We start from the raw sequence: 12,130 nt of genomic DNA, 5'->3' as shown, positions 1-12,130 counted from the left end.
CACACAAGTGACCTACACGTGACTTCAAACTCCTGTGTGCTTTTCAGTGTTATTATGAGTGAAATATATTTTTTAATGAAAAGTGACTTGATGTACTGAGTGAAACCGCGGGTAATCTATGTTTCGTTTACCTTTTATGCCTAAAGCTTAAAGGAAAGAGTATCCGAATTTTAAAAATGCAGTTTTTGCAAGTGTACCTTAGACTTGTGCGCAGTTACATTTTCATAGTTTAAGCAGTCTCTTAATATTTATCACCATTTAAACAAAGTTAATATTTCTGCTGTGAAAAGTACAACAGAGTCCTACAGCTGGCAACGTTGGAAATAAGACATGTAAAAATAGTGAATACAAGTAATTTAATGCAAGAGAAAAGTGATAGCTTTCTGTGACACAAATTAATCCTATGATTGGCACAGAGGGCAGAAGGGCAGAAAGGCAAAAAAAGGAGGGAAAAACGATTGGAACAGAGGGCAGAATGTAATATCGAAAGCATGTCCGTGGTTATTATTAAGGTAATCGTTAAGTTTATTACAACAGCCCCACACCAGATGCGGTGCGTAGGTATAGCAACGATAATAACACTGACAGTTGGGAGTTGGGGAGGGATGGAAGGAGAGGTGGAATGTAGGGGGACCAATGGGAAGAGAGGGGGGAACAATGGGCACTCTCGCGCAGGAGAGCAGGGATATCACCGTCTCGCGCTGGAGGCACAAGTGGGTGAAGTAATGCAATACAACACAGAAGGGCACAAAAAGGAGGGAGAAATGAGTGGAACAGCGGGCAGAAGGGCATAAATAATGAGGAAAAAATGAGTGGCACAGAGGGCAGAAGGGCACAAAAAAGAAGGGAAAAATGAGTGGCACAGAGGACAGAAGGGTACAAAAACAAGGGAAAAACAAATGGAACAGAGGGCAGAAAGGCACAAAAAACAAGGGGAAAACGAGTGGCACAGCGGGCAGAAAGGCACAAAAAACAATGGAAAAACGAGTGGCACAGCGTGCAGAAAGGCACGAAAAACGAGTGGAACAGAGGGCAGAAGGGCACAAAAAAAGAGAGAAAAACAAGTGACACAGAGGGCAGAAGGGCACACAAAAATGAGTGGAACAGAGGACAGAAAGGCACAAAAAGCGAGGGGAAAATGAGTGGCACAGAGGGCAGAAAGGCACAAAAAAACAAGGGAAAAACGAATGGAACAGAGGGCAGAAAGGCACAAAAAAAAGGGAAAAACGAATGGAACAGAGGGCAGAAAGGCACAAAAAAATAAGGGAAAAACGAGTGGCACAGCGGGCAGAAAGGCACAAAAACCAAGGGAAAAATTAGTAGAGCCATTAAACTTACACTTACCTTAAAAGTGAAACTGTCACCAAGCGAAAACTGTTTCCTACGTGACGGTGTAGGTCGTAGATGCAGGAAGGGAAGTCTCCAGCAGGTCAGGCAGCAGGAGAGGCCAAACAGGGATGGCAAACTGCGTCGATATCCAAATCCAGTCAAAAAGGAAAAGAGCAAGAAAAACCCGATAAATAAAGGGCATGGAGCACAGGGGCGGGACTGCTGAGGTGCAGAAACATCCATCCAGTGACGTCTGCTATGACCACTGATTTGGACGCATATGTCTCTGTTTCACTGGAAGGTCCGAGTCCGACTCCCCGGCAAGGTTAAGAAGGGGTGGGGCTGGTTGCCAGAGCTGAGATAGGCGTAGTTAACCTAACCCTAGGTGCAGGGGGTGGGATCAGCAAGCAGTCCGAGGCTTCACCCAGAAATGCGTGGATTGGTCGGTGAGCGCTGTGTACACTTTATCACATTTTGAAGGAGCAGGCCAGCGCAGGGTGGGTGGCGTTTTAATAAGTAGGGGGGATGGCATCCCCCCTGGAAAATGTGGGGGACACAGTCTACCCGCGTGGCACCTCGACTTGAGCCCTGGTCTTACCTCACAGGTGAATCTATTTTAAAGTCTTGAAAGAAGAAATTAATCTGGGAAATACTGAACCGTTCTGAGCTCCTGAATAAGTCTGTACTCATCAGAGCTGTTCAAGTGCTATTTTTCACTGGGAAATAAAGCTGCTATTTATACAGCTGTTTACGTGGAAAGAACATTCCTTGGAAATAATTAGTTGGCTCTCACTGGTGCACAGTTGAGTTAGCCCTCCCTAATGTGAACTCTACCCAAGAGTCAAGTCTCAACTTTCCCTAACGCTTCAGCTCAAGCCCTGTAATGGGCATTCTGGATGAAAGAAAGGCAGAGTCCCCCCACCTAAGGTCAACAGCACCCTAAGATAAAAACAATAGTGTATTAGAGCTAAAAGTTGTATTAAGTCCACGAAATGCGCCAGAGGCAAAGATATGGGTCCAATCTGGCAATGTGATCTCGCCAATAATATGAACTTAGAATTTTGTCTCTATTACGGTACGTGAATTATGACTTTCAAGTCCTCACTGCTAAAAAGCAAAACAAACAATACATTCAAAATTGTATTCAAACAACTTGGCAGTAAGTCAGAGACATGACAATTGCCACAGTAGGGCAGACTAATATCACCAATATTACACACTTTAAATTATCTCTATTTCATATATTCAAAAATGTTGTTAAACCTCTTCATAGCATCAGAGATGATCTTTCTAACAAGTGTATTTAGGTCTGGTGTACCATCAACATGAGTCTGATATCCAGTCTAAGCTAATTCAACATTAGGAAAACATATGAACACAATGTGACAGCATTTGCTAATTTTTGGTAATGGAACAGAACATACAATCTCCTTCTGAGTTTTCAGGGAAAGCTATTATTATGCTCTCCCTCCTTTTGTTGAACCTTTCAAATAAACCATTTGGTTGAGGGTGATCCTGGGTAGTGAACTTGTTGCTCACACCACTTTTATCGTACATAGCTTTTAGGCATGCAGGCATAAAATGAGTCCCTCTATCAGGAACCACCTGGTGTGGAAACCCAACACTGGTGACAATGCCAAGAAGTGTTTTTGCTAATGCCGACACCTGTTTTAGTAATGGGAACGTTTTGAGGTGTTCAAGTTCAAAGGGACAATGCCACTTCTTATACCCAGTGTCCTGGAGCTCTGAGTGGTGTACAATTTCAGCTCGAAACCCTGCTCCCCTCCATGCAAGTCAAAAATGTACTTAATTTGTAATCATTTAAAAACTATATAGGCACATTTGCAGTGTGCTGAGTTTATCTTAAGTGAATTCTCAACACTTTTGAAGTATCACTGAACTAATAATCATCTAAGTTATAATGCACTGTTAGTGCATCAAAGTGTCAAAGAAATGCTCAAAAAAATACTAGAATGAAAACTAAAAAGTGTTACTCTGACTTAATTCAATGCTAAATACAGAACAAATGAAAAACAACTAATACTTTTACAAACAAAATTGACACTTCATTTTCAGGTGGGCTCTTGTTTCCAATGTCATGGAACTCTGAGGGTAGGTAACATTTCAGTTTGCCCCCTTATGGAGGTCAAAGTTTCTTAAATTGGCAAATCATAAAAATATATTATAGGTGCAATTGTAGTGTCCTGAATACTCCCCAAATGAATTTCAACATCTTTGTAGTATCTCTGATTAAATGAATAAATAACTCAATTTCCTGTTCATTTGTGCTTTGAAGTGCAATAAAACATATACAAATGATAATAATGAAGAACATAGTATGCAAAAGTGACCTAGAAACATGGTAAACAAAATGTATATCTCCAAATATTTTTGCATCCTTTAATAAAGTTACTTTTGTATGCATCACTAGTGAGATGGGTCAAGTGTGAAGCATCACTAGTGATGAATTTGCCTCATTGTTTATGGGTGCAAGAAGCTCACTCTTTCTAAAAAGAAAATATTTGGACTAATCATGTCAGACCAGTGACTAGTCAGGATTATCAAACAAAACGATCTTCTCCTCCATTAGTTTGTTTACCTTCATCCAATAATAGGTGGTGCAATACAACCTAAATTTATCTTGCAACAGGTTCAGGAGTTACTAAGCAAAGGGGCCATGCAGAAGGTCCCAATCCAATACAATTTTTCTCTGCAACCTATTTCTTAAAAAGAAGGTAAATGAGGGTTTTTGAAGTATAATACATCTCAAATCTTTGAACAAATTTTTGTCCCGTGTGAGGAACTGTTTTTTCTTTTTTTGAATGACTTGGCTGGGAGCCTTATCATGGAGTACTCTCCCTAAATTAAATTTGATTGAAGTCAGGCTCATATGTTTCACCTTTGCGTAGCCCAGGGCAGCTTTGGTTTCAAGCAGTGACTCTCACATGGGTACAGAGGAGTGCTCACATTAAAATTGAGAATCATCTTTTGGGTACTAGCTCTGGTTACATTCAAAGAAAATTGTTATTTTTCAAAGTAGATATACAAAATATGATAATGCATAAGATATACAAATTTAGTACAAGAACTGAAAAAAAATAACCTGTTGGGGTATCAACATTCAGAGTCATAAGAGTTCTTTTTCAAAATGTATAAATATATCATGAATATTTTCACCTGTTAATTGGATGTAGAAGGCCCATTATGTTGTGCCCTTCGACACACAAAAGAAATACAAATTACTCAATTTGTAAATAGTGTAATAATTACACGTTTGGTTATTTTTGATATATGCAAAGTGCATGAAATCTATAACTGTCAGTAGCCTGATACTGAAAGAGTACCTTAGACAATGTATATGTAATTTAGAGCATGCAAAGCACAAGATATAAAGGTGGTGTACATTTATGACAGATGATTGTATACAAAAGACACAGGAGGACGTTTTACTTAGCTTACCTATGCTGTCTCATTAAGTGGTTGTCTGCAATATATAGTATCTTGTTCCAAACATCTGCAAACAAACACAGATGGTAAGGATGGTTGACTGCTCAAAAAAAATGTTTAAATGCAATAAATAGTTGCTTAAAAGCATAACACTGACGGGTATAGCAACTGTTTTCTAAATATCAGATAGATGAAAAACAATGAATATTGCCTCACCGTGGGATTTCATGTGCAAGTTTATCCAGCAGTTTTGAAGCAGCACAGATATTTTCATCTCCCATCATGCGATAATGCTTTTCCGCAGTGTGAGTTGAATGATCAACGAAATCAAAACCAAGGTTCTTTTCAGCATCCTTACAATCTTTTAGTTGCTGTCTCGTATACTCGTCTAGCTTGCTGACCTTTTATTGCAGGAACATTTATTGCAGGAACATTTATTGCAGGAACATTTATTGCAGGAACATTGTACCTGAAAGAATTATTAATATGTGAAACCTGCTTTTTATACTATAAATAGTCAGGTATTTTGTAAAGGAATTATATGGGTCAAAATCGTATACCATTTTCAGCAAAGTATTACTAGCTTTAAACAATGTTAAAGCCATCCCTTTGAATGCCAAATACTACCCATCAATTGTAAACCTATACACCACTGACTAATGGTAATCTGGGAATTCAAAAAGGCACAGCCAGCATTGCAGTAATACTTTTCATGAAATTGATTAAGATCGTTTGATGGGTTGTATATTGGATCCCCCTTTGCCGTTCCCAAAAAAATAAAATGATCAATTGTTGATGCTGTCCTCTTTTTTTCATTAATATCACGGGCCTCGTCTTTGTAAAATATTTTTCAAACCACTGCAAGAAAAAGAAAAATGGTAATCCGGTCACAGAGCAGGCATGAAGATGAATCAGTGATCACATTCTGTAGTATTTACACAAGAGGAATGCTACTCAAATAAGCAGACGTTAAAACTTTAGGATGTGATGGCACTATCTAAATTGGTAGTACTGAGTGAATAAAAATAGATTGTGTCTTGAAGGAATACCTGTTCTATTTCATGAGTTAAAAAAAAAGAATGCCATGTACTGGGCTGCAGTTTTTTGCTCCTTCACTTCAACAATAATCACAAAATAGGCTCCCTCTTCATCGTGGTATGATCTTCGTTCACTCCATTTGTTAGCCTGCACAATTGTAAGATATGTATAATAATTAGATCTAGTTTAGATTTATTTAACTGTACTTATTGTAAGAATGAAAAACATTAAGCAGCTGATTACGAGTTCAGCGGTCCATGGGACCGCCAAATCTGTGTTGACAGTCCACGAACCTCTGGACTAGTGGTCCGCTCACTCTATACTAAATTTAGAGTTTAGACCGCCACCGGACCGCTGCAACTGGCAGGGATCTGTGATCCAACAGTGGTGGCACAGCGGTCAGAGGCAGCAATATGCTGGTGGTGCCACTGCAGCCATAGCAGTGAGCCAGAGATGGAAAGGCTAGCAGTGAGGCAAAGCAGTAACGTGCTGTGGTGGTGTCAGCTGGAGGCTTACCTATGGTCCTTTAGACCGGCACTGCCATGACACCGCTGCAGCACCACCTGCCCACCAAGAATTACAATTGTAATCTGGTGGGCGGTGTGAGTAAGACTTTGGCGGTGCACCTGCAAGGCACTGCCTGGAGACCCGGGGGAGGACCACCAATGTCTTAATCAGGCCCTTAATATTATCCATCATTTATGCAGAGTGCTCATGAAGGCTTCAATGTAGATGCATGTTAAGATTCTCATTGGTGTCTTTTTGTTTACATACCTGAAAATTCTTCACAACACACAGTCTCTGCACATGCTTGAAGAGCAGTAGTCCCTCTAAATAATGCAATACCACCAGTGTGTCCTTGAAGGAGAATTCCTGATTGGCATTCAGCTTTTCAATCACTTTGAGGAAGTCTTCAATTGTCGTATCCAAAATCAGTAAGCAGTGTCAATGGGTCGTCTTTGCTGCTGTAAACTCTTTATTTCTAATCAATATTAGGAAAGACATAATAATTAAAAGGATTTGACCATTCACTAGTAAAGAAACATAATAAGTTCACAATTATTGAATTGAGAACATGCAATAAGAAGAAATGTTGTTTTTTTACAATGATCTAATGGCTATTATACTTTGCAATCAATAAATTGTTACCTTCTGTGGGTGACTTCCTTTGAAATGTCTCTACTTATTTTCTTCTGCATCTTTCTTCATACACTGTAAATGTTGAGCTGATGTATAGAGATCTTCTTTTTGTTCGCTCAGATTTGTAGCCTCAATGTCACAATTCCCAGGTATTTGAATTTGTCCTGTACTGCTAGGGCTCACACATTGGATGGTATCACTGGTGCGTACCAGCAGCATGAGTTCCAAAATGTAGGGTTGAGCATGAAAAAATAGGCATTTCCTTACAAATAGACATTTAAAGATAGAGGGGATACATTTCCTCAGATTCCCATCAACAAGACCATTGGATAATACAAATAGATCTCCAGGATGCTTCTCTATCCACTCACATTCACCGTTCCCATTCTCTGCATTTCATTTGAAAGGCCGCACTTTCCAATTTCTCTCATTACCCTTTGGTCCTTTACGAGCACCATATTGTTTTCCAAACTTCTGGAACCATTAATAGCTATGGTATGGCTTCATGGAGTATGCTTTGTAATATACTCAGCGGGGCTAATTACAACATATACTGTATTCTGATTGGGGAAGGTACATGAGCTCACTGCTGATCTAGAAAGCTGACCTTCATATTATTGGTCATATTTTTTCTTCCATGGTTTTTTGTTGTTGTTTTTTTTGCTGCTACAGGTTGAATTAAGGAGTCATTATCCTCCCCTCTGTTCCTTTGTTAGAATCCAAGCCTCCTTACACATTAGTGGGGGCGATCTACATTAATGTGTACACTAAAAAGTAAACAATCCCTTCATGCAACTCCACAACCCACCTTCTCCCACTGAAAGATTAAAGTCTTTATCATGGAACCCCTGGACTGAGAGGAGTGCGTGCAGGGGCATAGGAGACACTAACCATCGGGGGAGGAACAGGCACACACTTGTGGACCTGTCAGTGACCCTATATAAATCACCTAATGTTTGAGACCATACACCCGTTAAACGAATAAAATCAGTTATGAACAGAAATATTTAGAAAGGCAGGCAAGTAGTCACCACAGTTTGCAAGTATGCTTTATTATTTACATTCACAAAATAATTAAACAAAATGTGAAAAAGCATGTATATGAATCTTGCATCTACATTCACCAAGCAACCAACGGTGGGACCAAAAAAGAAAGAATAAACTAAATGCTCTTTCGTGACATTCCTACATCTCAAAATGCAATTGGACTAATTAGAAATAGTTTTTCTTGCTGCAGGAATCCATAATTAAATAATTAACTTTATTTTGTAAAGCCAAATAATTTCTCACGCTGTTCAGTGTGGAGGACAAATTCTTTCGTTATTTTCTGTAGGTCAACTGAGTCCATAATCTCTATGGAAGTGGCAAATGGCAACATGATTCAGTCTTTTCTAGGACATAGTTCATCTTAATCAAGTTTTTAGTCAGTGGAGACCACTGAAACTTCTCTCGGCCTCACAAGAAGATACTGGTATAACCAAAAGAATCTGTAGTAGCTTCTCAACCTGTGAAAATAAATCTGTCTCTAGGAGCATTTTTCATGACAGAAGAGTACTTGAACATACCTGATAATATCGTCGATTGAGTGAAGTGCAGCAAAGGGTCAGTTTCTTTGTACTGAGCAAGAGTCAATGCCGTTGCCTGTTAAAAGCACCTGTTAACGTTTTCATATGTTTGGATGCCTTCCTGGTCAAAATGCTGAAAGAGATGAAGAGAAACAGTATCTAAACTTCAAAATACTGAGGTTACAGGATGAAAAGTTTTTGCTGCTCCGTCATCTCTCCGTTTAGGGATTCAATGCAATCATGGCACTTTAATGGCATTAAGATGGTACTTGGCAGTCATGTGGTTATTGGCACTGAGCAGACTGTCAAATGACTCATCACTACTGAGTTTTAGTACTGTACTTCTTGCTTCGTTAACCGCAGCTAGTAGCCCTGATAAAGTTTGCTGGCATCCTTGCAAGGCAATATTCAAACATTCCAGAAGCTGCAGTACTTGGAGAGCAATCTGAAGACCTAGGACAGTTGTTCCTCTCTGAAACTGTACCAGCATGCCACGAGCTGACACCTCGCCACTGGACTTGGATGGTGGTAATTGTTCTAGGGTTTCCAGAACAGGGTCATAATTATCCATGACTTTTTTTACAGCTTTGACATGGACCGTCCAGCGTGTTGGACGCAGTGGCTTTATTTTCAACACATTTAAAGGGCCTTCTACACTCTGCTGGATGAGGTCTAAGAATATTGCACGGCATGTAATAGATCGCCCAAAAAGATTACCAAGTTCTTGGACATAAAGTAGTGCATCTTCCATTATGGAACATTAATGTGCTGCAGCCTGCATCGCCAGATTTGTACAATGTGCTCCACAATGCACAGATAGAACAAGTGGTTGTTCCTGTCACATTAATGCCTGTGCACCATGGTATTTTCCTGCCATATTTACTGCTCCATCAAATGTTTGTGCTCTCAACTTTGACAGAGAAAGACCATGACAGCATAAAACATCATTGACAATTGTAGCAATTGCAGTACTAGTGGTAATATCAGCCTGATGCAGTCCAATAAAATCCCCATGAGGGCGCAGATCTTGGTCAGCGTAACAAATAAAAAAGCTTTCTTGTTCCTGCCAAGATATATCCTGCGTGCCATCAACAATTACTGCGTATGGATTGTCACCAATATTTGTACGGATTTGATGCAAAATTGTATGGGACGATAACTGAAGAACTTCATTTTGGATGTCTGGGCTGATATATTCTGCTCAATTATCTGTAATCAACTGTTTCAAAGAATATGAGGAAAATTCCCTCTGCGGTCATCGTGACCTCTGAGTGCAAGGCCGTGTTTTGCCAGAAGAACCATGGTATGAATTATTTTGTTAAGATGAAGCCAGGCTTCTTTCTGTTGTTGTTGGACTTGTTGTGATACTTGTAGATTGATTGATTGGCCTCCTCTATACTGTACTTGTTGACTCACTGCATATGAATGAGCATAACTGTTCTGGTGCTTTTTGAACCTTTCTAATGCCTTCTTCCAGTTGGTAATCATGGAATGCTCAATTAATTATAGTGACTGAGCCTATCAGCAATAAAAGCATAGCATTCCTTCCACTCTATTGCTGTAATGCAGCCAGGGGAAATCCTAGAACCAAATTCCTTGAAAATGCAGAATGCGCTTTTTCTTCATTTGTGACTGTTACAATGATTTGAATGGGCAAGGTGCTCTTGTGTGGTTGGTTTGGTTCCAATGTGCGTCCAAGTGTATCCACGGTATCCTGAAGACTAGTTGCTGTTGCATTAGAAGTGTTGCTTGATTCTTCTGAGGCAGTGACAACTCCACAAATCGTTCCTTGGACTGGGTTGTAACTTGATATTTCTAAATCTGCAGCCCCAACTCCATATTGAATTGTAGACCGCAGCTCCGACATATATCATCGCAATGAATCATGTTATTTTGAGTCGCCTGAATATAGGTTTATAGGTTTATTTCACTTGGCTGTTTCTTTGTAAAGAATTTCCGTATATCCATTCTAAGAATAAAAGAAACAGATGAGTTTGTAGCAGCTATATTTTGGGAAAATACAGAATAAATTCACTGCAGTTTGAAAGTTGCAAACAGTCTTTTGTGTGTACTCTCCCATGTAATCAGCACAGAGAGTGTTGGAGGCAAAACCTTCCTCCAGTATAAGGATCCTCTCCCAATGTAGTGCGACAGTGAGGGGAAGTGATGCATGTGCAAAGGGTTCTAGAAGGTCTACCCATCTGCTTTATGCCACCTTTAGTTTTCAACAGCAAGAAGAGCGTTCTAGTCAGCATCTTTCCTGACTAAAGTGTTTCAGCAATACCTAAGAGAAGGCAGTATATATTTTACAGTGGCAAAGGAACCTACCTGAAAAATCTTTTAGCTGAAGGTAACAGGCAATGTGGCCAAGCAGGTTTTCAAAAGTGAAGTATTGTTCTACCTGTAGGAGAAAGGAATCTGTTGGGGAACATCATATGACATTGTAGGGCTTTTGTTTTTGGTCAGAGTAATACAAGTACAGTACAACAAAATTGTTCAATACAAAGCATAGCAAGAGAAAATGCACAAATGATGCGATGCTAAGAAAGGGAGTGCATTATCACATTGGCCAAAAGTATACAAACAGATTGGCCAAGAAATCATTCTTTTTTTACGCTAGACACAATACAATAGTACACTTATTAGCAGTAGTAGTAGCAGCCGCAGCACTCTTTTGTGATTTTCTTGATCTACACGCTGGCTGTAAGATGCTGGTTGGACTGACTACTGGATTGCAGTGGCTGATGGTTCGGTATTTCCTTCTGTTCAGGGACTCTAAAGACTTACCACCAGGTAATGGTTCAGGTGAGCCGGAGCTCAGTCTGTGGAGTTGGATGAGGCACTGGCTACTCAAGGGCGGTACTAAGATGGTCCTGCTCAGTTATTAAATGGTGACGCAAGTACATAGAAATGAAACTGAGGGACTTGAGCCCTAATATTAATTAGCAGTACCATGAGCCATGCTACCATCAGGTGTAAAACTCCAAATAGTTTTAAGGGCAAGAGAGAATTGTGAAACACAGACCTAGGAGAGTGAGTGTGAGTGTCTGTGAGATTCATGAAGGCTCAGACATGGTGCAGGGAGCCTCTAGCCTCTATTCCACCATTACTCTGCCAGACCCTTGCTCTCAAAATATATAAGGGAGTGAGTACTAAATTTCCAGTTCCCGGACTTAAAAATCAAATGAAAAATAGTGCAAATACTGTGTTCATTTTGGTATGAAAGGTGAGACCCAATGCAGGTGAAAATTTTACACTTTAAAGAACACTACTTCACAGAGCATTAATAGTGCAGAAACCAGCCAACTCTACCACCACTGGTTGACTTTAAGCTGTACTTTACATGCCTAGATTTCAAAGTTCATGCCTATAGTAGAAAACGTAAAACTAGAAGTACCAGAATGCAAAGTGCTTCTGGCTAAAGAGCCACGACTGGCTGATGACCTCGTCAACGATTCTTGTCCACTTGGAACTTTAAAATTGAATCACTCTGCTGAAAATCTAATCTGTACAGTCTTGAAAAGCATAGTTTTTTCCTTGAAAGCCCACTTGAGTATCCCTAATTCAAGAAGACCCACAGCTGTCACAGGTAAAAACAGAGACATCACAGA

This window comes from Lissotriton helveticus, chromosome 10 (assembly GCF_964261635.1).
Source record: "Lissotriton helveticus chromosome 10, aLisHel1.1, whole genome shotgun sequence".
Lineage (NCBI taxonomy): Eukaryota > Metazoa > Chordata > Amphibia > Caudata > Salamandridae > Lissotriton > Lissotriton helveticus.
Note: the sequence above shows the minus strand (reverse complement) of the source record.